Source organism: Melanotaenia boesemani, chromosome 4, assembly GCF_017639745.1.
Source record: "Melanotaenia boesemani isolate fMelBoe1 chromosome 4, fMelBoe1.pri, whole genome shotgun sequence".
Taxonomy (NCBI): Eukaryota; Metazoa; Chordata; class Actinopteri; order Atheriniformes; family Melanotaeniidae; genus Melanotaenia; species Melanotaenia boesemani.
The window spans coordinates 9669450-9679804 of NC_055685.1; positions in this window are offsets into that span (position 1 = coordinate 9669450).

The window sequence follows — 10355 nt, forward strand, 5'->3', positions numbered from 1 at the left end:
ATAGACTGGCATCCATCGGCGTCTCTCATACTCCTCTTACCTGGTTCACTTCATACCTGTCCGACCGCACACAGTTCATTCACATTAAGGATCATTCATCACAATCACTCCCCGTAACAGCCGGTGTACCCCAAGGTTCTGTCCTGGGGCCTCTTCTGTTTATCATTTATATCCTCCCCCTTGGTCACATTTTCCGCAAATACAATATCAACTTTCACTCTTATGCAGACAATACACAGCTCTACATCTCATCAAAACCAAATTCTTCTGTTCCGCCTTCATCCCTCTCTGACTGTCTTCTTGAAATCAAGACATGGTTCTCTTCCAATTTTCTTAAACTCAACAGCAGCAAAACAGAAGTTCTCCTTGTCGGCACACCCACCACTTTAACCAAATCTCACAGTTTCTCTGTTAACATTGACAGCTCTTCTATTCTCCCCTCCCCTCAGGTAAAAAGTCTCGGCGTCATTTTCGATAGCACCCTTTCATTTCATTCACACATTAATAGCATCACTCGGTCTGCCTACTTCCACCTCCGAAATATCAACCGCTTGCGTTCATCTCTCACTCCACATGCTGCAGCTATCCTCGTCCACAGTCTGGTCACCTCAAGAATCGATTATTGCAATTCACTTCTTTTTGGTCTCCCCGATAAATCACTTCATAAACTACAGCTTCTTCAGAACTCTGCTGCCCGGATTATCACTTGCACACCTTCTTTTCAACACATCACACCGGTTCTCAAACAACTTCACTGGCTCCCAATAAAATTCAGAATCAACTACAAGATCCTGCTTTTCACCTTCAAATGTCTCCATAATCTGGCCCCTCCATATCTGTCAGACCTACTCCATATAGCTACTCCCTCCCGCACTCTCAGATCATCTTCCTCCATTCACCTTTCTGTGCCCCGTGCCCGTCTCACCACCATGGGGAGCAGAGCCTTCAGTCGCTCTGCTCCCCAGCTCTGGAACACACTCCCACCTGAACTCTGTAACATCGACTCACTTCCATCATTCAAATCACAACTTAAAACTCATCTGTTTAAACTGGCCTTCTCACCTTAATGTTTTTAACTGTCTGCTGCATGATGTTTGTTTTGATGTTTTGTTTTATGTTTTAACTGATTTTAATTGTCTTTTGTGAGGTGACCTTGGGTCTTGAAAGGCGCCTTGAAATAAAATTTATTATTATTATTATTATTATCTATGGAAAATACCATTGGTAAGCTAGAGTTAGCATGCACAAATGGACTAAAGAGATTATTGTAATGCATTAATTTGAAAATAGCAGAAAAACACACAGACCTCAAAAAGTTCCATCTAAAACATCAGATTTATTTCTAGTTACAGAATAGTTGAAAGCTTTGAATGACAGACTTAAACATTTACAAGACATTGCTTTTCAGCTTCAAAATTTTAAGATGTGTCTGCTCAACACGCATAATGTCTAGTAATATTAAATAAGCATGCCAGAATTTTTTCGTAGTGATATATCAGTCTAATTGAAGCCCAAACTCAATGTGGCTTTTGACTGTTTATTCCTTCTGTGCCTTTGTGTTGCTTTCAGTTCAGTTTTCTGGATCTCTGGCTTTCTCCTCCGAACAAAGATCTTTTGTGGGATCCATCACAACAGGTGGAGGCATGTTCAGACACTTCACCTGAGTACTGAACTCCTCCATTTCCTTCTGCTCCAGCTGTCTCCTCCTGCTGAACAGGTAAAAATGGTGCCTCATTCCCGACTCCACATTCATATGCATCAGCATGCAGTCGTGGCAGGATGTATGGACAAAACTTGCACTCAAGTTGCTTTTGTTTGTCCCGTCGTATGTGAAGCGGCTGCCTTCCAGGGAGATGTTGTAGGTACTGTACTGGCACTTGTTCTCTAAACGGATGCCCCGAGCGTAGGAAATGGTGGTGTTACTGGTGCTGCTGAAGAAGTTCACAGAGGCACTGTCTCTCTGTTTGAATTTTTCCAGGAAAGGTAGGTGGCTCAGGCTGCCTGCAACTAAAGCCCATTTTCCTTCCAAATGGCGAGGATCTAGTTGATCCAGAGGTCGGACCAAATCCTCACAGGCCAGAGGAGCTGAGTAGCTCACAGAGATCACACAGGCCAGAGCGATGGCACAAGCAGCAGCGTTCATGTTGTGTTGTTTAAAGTCACTGTGATGCTGTCGGTCACGCTGTGGCTTTAAATACCCAGCAGATGAAGACTTGTTTCACAGAGGATTGAAAAACATTTGATTTCACAGTTGTGGAAATCTCTATCTGTGGATTCCGGGATTGTGAAATTAGTCTCTTTGGGACTGTCTGTAAATATTGATTGTTCTTAGTGTGATTTGTTGACCTCAGCTTACCACTAGTGAGGCTGAGAATACACTGAAAAAAATTAGATCCACTATGACTGAAGTGATTGTTAATAAAGCTTTAGTTGTGAAAAAATGTAAACTACAGACATTAGTATAAGTGGTAAACCTGTCACTATCAAAAGTATCAGAGTCCCCTCCAAACCTGCTGATTGTGAAATGACAGGTTTCTAGTTTTTATTCCATTTAATGTCAGCCTTGTGCAAATCATATAAAATTATCTGTAAGTTCAGATATTGAACACATTAAAGGGATATTATAGTTTTAATGAATTGGAGCTGTATAAAGCACTTTTAAGCTGACAATGTCCTAGCTGACATAAATCACGGTGCTCTTACTTTGGAGTGTCATAGGTTTTTCTTTGGGGCAAGCTAAAACTAAAAGCTGCATGAAAGAGAAGGCAGAGAGCAGCTTTTTCTCCATCTAAAACAGCTCTAACCTAAAAAAGTAGAAGATGGTACACAGTGGTTGGAAATGGATGGGCGGTATTTAACACTATTAAGGTAGACTGGTGTTTTAAGAATGCTCAGCTGGTACGTTAAAATCTTCCAATACAGTAATCTGTTAATAAAAATAAACATTTACACTCCAGTACAGTGATGAATATTAGAGCAGCATTCAGCCTACTTTATGTTTGAAGGAGAAAGAAAACAGAGAGAACAAACATGAGAACTGATGGATCAAATAAAACACTGCTTCCAGTTAGTGTAGAAATAGTGTCTGTCTGCTGCTCGCTTTATTCTTCAGCAGGAACTCTCTCCTCTTCCGGAGATGTCATCTCAAACAGGTTCTAGCAAAAGACTGAATGTAGATTTTTCTCTTTTTTAACATAATGATGCGGTCAGGTCTGTGCAGTGAAACTAGAGTTGGGCCGATACCGATACAAGCTTCGGAAATACTCGCCGATCCTGCCAAAAGTAAAAGAATCAGTACTGGCAAGTATTTCTGTCTTTACACCATCCAATACCATGGAAGCAGAATCATAATTATTTTTTTCCTGCTAAACACCACCACACAGAGACACAGGAAGTTACGCAATCTTGTGTGGCGATTGTTTTGAGTTGGTAAGCAGAGAAGCAGCTACATGCTAGTCACTGCTGTACTAACATTTAGCATTAGCGTTACTTATTAGAAAATCTAAGCTAAATCTAAAACTAACTAATTGCCATAGATTGTGATAAATATATTGCAACACTCTAGTTGATCTAGTTATTACAGAAACATCTGGCCGCACAACACTGTGACTTTTTACCTGTAAAATTCTGTGATTGCAAAATGAAATGTTTTAAGAACTGCTTGTAACTATTGATTGTTCACTGTGTGACTTGTTGACTTAGTGTGTGAGGTTGAGAGTACACAGAGAAACTGAAATGTAATGTTTTTTTAATTATACACACACAAACACACACACACACACACACACACACACACAAATATATATATATATATATATAGACTTTTTAGGAGGAACAAGACTTTAATAGGCATAATTGCTTCTATTATGTAAAGCACTGTGTTGCTTTGTGCATGAAAAGTGCTCTATAAATAATTTGATTTTATATGTATATATATACATATATATATATGTATATATATATATATATATATATATATATATATATATATATATACACACACACACAAAGCCTACAAGGAGCGTCATAACCAAGTGGCTGGTATAGTGTACAGGAACATCTGTGCGGAGTACAGACTCTTCTCTGCCTACACCAACAACATCACCTGTAGTGGAGAAGGAACACAACTTTTTAAGTGCGGATGACATGGCCTTGGTGGCCCACCTGACCGACACCCAGGCTTTGTCTGAGTACCAGCAGACAGTCAGCAGTTTGGTCCAAACCTTCTCTGACATGTATCTGGAGCTCAATATTGCCAAGACCAAGGAGCTGTGCTGTGGGGGCAGAGGCAACTCTCCATCACCTCTGTTCACACCCATCATCATCCATGGCCAACAGGTGGAGCAGGTTACAGGTTTTAAATATCTAGGAACTGAAATTGACACCTGCCTGTCCTTCAAACAACGAGCTGATACAGTCTATAAAAAAGCCCAGCAGCGTCTCCACCTGCTCAGGAAACTTCGGGCTTTCTGTGTCAGTAAAGACGTTTTAACTGTGGTGTACAAATCACTGATTGAGTCTGTACTCACCTTCAATATTACCTCCTGGTTCAGCCACCTCACTATTGTTTGATAGTGTAATCAGTGTAATCAATGTGTAATCAATCAGGTCAGTAAAATAATCAAGTCACCACAAAGATCAAAAAATCCTTCATTCCCTCTGCCATAACTGTTCTGAATAATATTAAATAGGCACAACTCATCTTACCATTTTGTTTTGTAAATTGAATGTTTTGTTTGTTTGAAATGGTTTAACGTTTTTTCTTAATGTTTTTTTAAAGTGGACCCTTGAGCCTGTCAAAGAAGAATTCCTGTCACTGCTTGGGATAGACATCAAAGTTCTATCTATCTATCTATCTATCTATATACACACACGCATGTAAGTGGATTGTATATAAACTACATAAACTACATACATTAGCAGTATGTGACCTGAGAATTAAAACAACAACTTTCTTTTGGTTCTTCAGTCCTCTCCATTTGTTATTTTTCATTCCAGTTTTCAAGAAATACCCAATAAATATTTTTATCTCTGTTATCTCCATTTATTTAGACCAATTTTTAAAACACACTTATTAACATTTGCAAATTACATGAAGACATTTGCCAAACTTCAGCCACTGCAACATAAGTAATTTTACCGTAAGAATGAAACAACCGAGATAGTGTCACAAACTTCATTGTGTGCTCCAAACATGTTTCTAAACTTAGTGTCCACACGTGTTTGAAATATATGACAGAGGTTTAAGTTGTCCAGCAAGTTTAAGTTTATTTAGAATAATAAGCCTCAATTTTTGATTAGTAGTTGTAACAAGTTCACTGAAGGAACATGGTATAATACTGTAAGATACAATATGAAGGTATTTAAAGTTGTAATTGCTCCCATTAATCTTATCAGCCTTGCTGTATACAGTCACTTCACAATCAAATGACTTGAATACAAGTGAAAGTCAAAGGTTTCGCAGAAAGATTTTAACATAAGACATACTACTCAAAGAGTCTGTGCCACTGTTTTCTGTTCAGTTTAACTGGTCTTCTCTGGACAAAGATCTTTCATTGGATCCATCACAACAGGAGGAGGCATGTTCAGACACTCCACCTGCGCAACAAACTCCTCCATCTCAGTCTTCTCCAGCTGTCTCCTCTTGCTGAGCAGGTAGAGATCCATTGATTTGTAATTCAGAGACTCTAGGTCCAGCGTAAACAGCAGACAGTCTGGAGAGGATACCTGAAAGAAAGACCCGGTGAAGCTGATGTCGCTCACCATCATCTTCAAGTTGCGGCCTTCCAATGAGAGGTTGTGGTGATAATACTGGCACTCGTCCCCGTAACGGTTGGCCTGGGTGTATGAAGAGTTGTAAAAATCAACTGTTACACTGTCTCTTTTTCTTAGACTCTCTACAGAAGCAGCATCTTTTAGACTGCCTGCAACAAATGCCCATCTTCCCACCAAATACTCCGAATTAAGCTGATCCAAGGGACGGATCAATTTGTCACAGTCCAGAGGAGCCGAATGGCCGACAGACATCAGAGAGAGAATGGTGAAGAATACAGCAAACATGTCTCTGAATCTTGGGTTGTTGCAAGAATATTTAGCTCAGCTGTTCTGTGGTGTTTCTCCAAGGATGTGTCTGATGAAGTGGATTTCTTGGTTTTATAGTTGTATCCCAGAAAAGTTTTGTAATATTGGAAATTACAATTTACTGTTGAAGTTTTGTTGGCTTCATCAGACTGTGATGTCCAGATCAATAAAGCAATTTGCAACAGTGTGAAGCAGCTAGGATGAGAATCAGCATCTCCAAATCCGAGAATAGAATAGAATAGAATAGAAATACTTTATTAATCCCTTCAGAGAGCCCTCAGGGAAATTTGGGAGACCATGGTCCTCAGCCGGAAAACGGTGAAGTGTTCTCCACAGGTTGGGAATGAGGACCTGTCCCCGAGAGGAGTCTTGTCGGTGTGGCGTCTGCAGTGATGTGGACTCTGCATTAGCCTGTTGTGGTAAAGAAGAAGCTGAGCCAGAAGGCAAAGCTTTTGATTTATTAGTTAATCCACGTTCCTGCCCTCACCTATGGTCCGGAGCTTTGGGTAATGACTAAAAGAACAAGATCGCGAATATAAGCAGCTGAAAGGAAGTTCCTCTGCAGGGTGGTCGGGCTCTCCTATAGAGATAGAGTGAGAGGCTTGGTCATCCGAGATGGGCTCAGAGTACAGTTGCTGCTCCTCCGCATTGAGTGGAGCCAAATGACGTGGCTCGGGCATCTGGTTAGGATGACCCCCTGGATGCCGAAGCAGGAAGTAGTTGGATGGAAATGAATGGATGGATATTACAAAGATGACAAGCCCCTGAGCTGAGTTACATTTCCAAACTGTAAAATAGAAGACTGCTTTCAGTAATGGATTATGGATGGTTTACATTGGTTGTTTACAATGGTACGTTGGATATTGACTCGAATATTTTAAAATGAGTCAGACACTAAAGACACTTGTATTTCCAAATTCTGAAAATACAGACTAAATATATTTGAACATAAAGTAGATAGAATAGGCAGCAATACTAAAAAGCACACACTGCCTTACACGTCCTGTCAAGGATTACACAAAAAAAAAACAACAAAACAACAACAAAAAACCTTTGTTTAAAGCCGGTTTGTTCTTTATTAGGCAAAGTGTAAAATTGTAAACAGGAATTGTGCAGTCATATTTCTAATTTATTTAATTAAACAAGGAAAAAACTTCAAATTGGATATATATATATATATATATATATATATATATATATATATATATATATATATACACACTAATTTGAAAAAATTATAACTTGAGGTGTTTTTTTTGTACTTTATGCTTCAGATGGAATCAAATAAAATCAAATGAAACTGAGATTTTATATATTCAGCGATAAATAACCTGAAACATCAACTTTTTCCAGACTAACTCTTCTTAAAAGGAAAGGACTTATGCTCTTTCAATCTATTCCAGATCACAACATTTTCTCATGTTAATTAGATTAGTGTAACATTGGGAAACAATTCATCTAATTTCAAACTATCATTTATTTTTTATTTTAATTTTTGCTTATTTTCCTCTGGCATAGTTTATAATTAGTAGGTAAGATTTTATTTATGGACAGCTTTTCCTTTATAAATATTTATTTGACATCTTTACTCATTTTAATGGTGTATTTTCAAATAAACATATTAAATTATTTTAAACGTTTACTTAAATCCTTAACTATTAAATGAATATGTAAATTCAAATAAATTATTTCACAGTAAATGTTTTTGTACTTGTTACTAGCTGTAATATCACATTGAGTATTTTTATGGCATCGCTATATATTAATGGGCACAGTGTTGACCTACTGAGCTTGTAGTAGACTATGTGACCCCTTGTTCTGTCTGTCCATAGAGTTTTATTTTAGTTAATCAGCTCAATACACAGAGTTTTTCTCAAATGTCTGTTTTCTGGGTTAATTTCTGACATCATGAGATGTATTAATAACAGTCTTTGAAGACTATTTTGTTCAGTGCTTTCTCTCTTTTTTGTGTAAAACAAAAGAAGGTCAGTTTGAGGGTACACAAAGAAGCTTAAAACTACTGCTTTCTTTTAGTTACTGCACACAAACTCAACTTCTCTGGGATTGTTTTTGTAATATGCATGCATCAGTATGAAACAGATTAGCAGTAAATGAGCTGAGGATGAAAGTATAAATTTCTTTTTTTATTTTCTGTCATCTCATAGCAGTACGACAGCCTCTTCGTTAAATTTGTCAGCGAAACACAGAGCGAGAGATTGGTGAAGAATACAGAAAACATGTCTCTGGATCTTGGGTTGTTGCAACGATCTTTGGCTCAGCTGTTCGGTGGCGTCTCTCCAAGGATGTGTCTGATGAAGCGGATTTCTTTGTTTTATAGTTCTAACACAGAAATGTTATATAATATAGGAAATTTCAGCGATCACAGACCCAAGACCAAAGGTAGAGGACCAAATTGTGAAATAGGGGACCTTTTATGTTTTGTTTATATTGGTTGTTGTGAATATTTTAAAAGACCGAAATACACAGTCATACTTTAAAAATTCTGGAAACAAAGCCCCTCACTCTATGCATCAGTAGTAGTAAATATACATAGAATAGTAAGCTATACTGGTCTATTAAGTAAAGTACATGCTGCCTTACATGACATGAGATTTATAAGTTTCATTTTAACATAGAAAAATATGTAACTGTTTCTGATGGAGTTAAATTAAAATAAAAAATGTACTTCATTTGTCTTAATTGACAAATTTCTAACCTAAACCATTTACTTTTGCTAAACTAACTGCTCTAAAGAGGGAATCACTTGTCATCTTAATTATAGCTGTTACTCCAGACCAGACTGATAATACACAGTAGTTCCTGTATCTATTACATTAATGGAACATCTAATAACACTTAATTTAGGTGTGGATTACAAAATTTAATCACTTTAGATGGACAGTTATTACTCACACCATATTAAAAAACTGAAATTGGCTTTTATCTTGGTGAGAGAAATGGGAAAACCAACAAATATTTTATTGGGGGTCGTGGCTCACATGCCTCCTTGTTCCGTCTGTCCAGACACTTCTCTCAGTGCATCAGCTCATTACACAGTTCTACTCAGTTGTAGAATTTTCTGTGCTAATTTCTAACATCATCGGGTGAATAAATAATAGTTTTTGAAGCCCATTTTGTTCTGTGCTCTCCCTCTTTTTTTTGTCAAAAGGAAAATTTAAGTTTACCGTTATGTAAAGACTTTGTTCACATACCAAATACGACTTTGCTTTGCTGGCGCCTTTGACCCACTCCCACCTGCTAACTGCTACTAGTGATATTCAGATCAACAACCTCAGAAAACCACAACTTTATGCTTTTGCTGTTGTTTTGAAGCGCACCTTTTGCAGATTGTGCTATGCAAAAACAAAGTGTGAGGCTCTTTTCTCATACTTTGTGGGTCTCTACACAAATTGAGAACATAGATTTGTGTTTGAAGGCCAAAGCAAATATGAGGTGGATGTGAGCATCAAACCACAACAGAGGCATGCATCTAATCCTTTTGATCATTCTCCTATTTCAAGACCACCAGGCACCTCCTGTTTAGTTATAAGAGGCAGTAGTTCTTTATATAACCGTTCTTTGAAATCCCTTTGATGTTGTGTGGGACACACTAAGAAATCTCAGCTCTGTGGGACTGATTTTAAAGTACAGGACACACAACTGCTTCCCTTTCCCCCCCAGGAGCCCCGATGTAGGCACTGGAACGACCATGAGAGCTGGTAGACACACTGCAGGCATCTCTGGCAACTTTGACAAGCTCCTAACATTTGCAAGGGTTTTTCAGAGACGCTGCAGGGACACGCTGGTGCAGCCTTCTCTTAGCTCTGTATTGCTGGTCTTTGAACAAAATTTTATTGTAGGGCAGTGATGGTTCCCACGGCCAGTCTTAAAAAGGGAAACAGGGACAAAAGGCTGAGGTATGTGAAATGATACAAGAACAAAAATAAGTGACAACAGGTCTTATAGAGTGATGAGTCCTCCCAGACTAATGCACTGTATGTTCATTTAAGATGGTACATTTCAAGTACTGCCAAAATCATCTAAACGGGGCCGAAAAAACAGTCCTGGACTTTTTGACAATTTTGTCTAAAACATACATGCAGCTCTGTAAGATATGGACAAAGTACTGAATATACAGGCCAACAGGCGATCTGGTGACAATAAGGTGAGTCATGCAGAATTAATCTTTCATCTACATCAAGCAATGTTGAGGTTTGGGAAGAATAGTTCAGTTTTGGAGAAAAAGACACTAGATAAACATCAAGTAGGTCAAG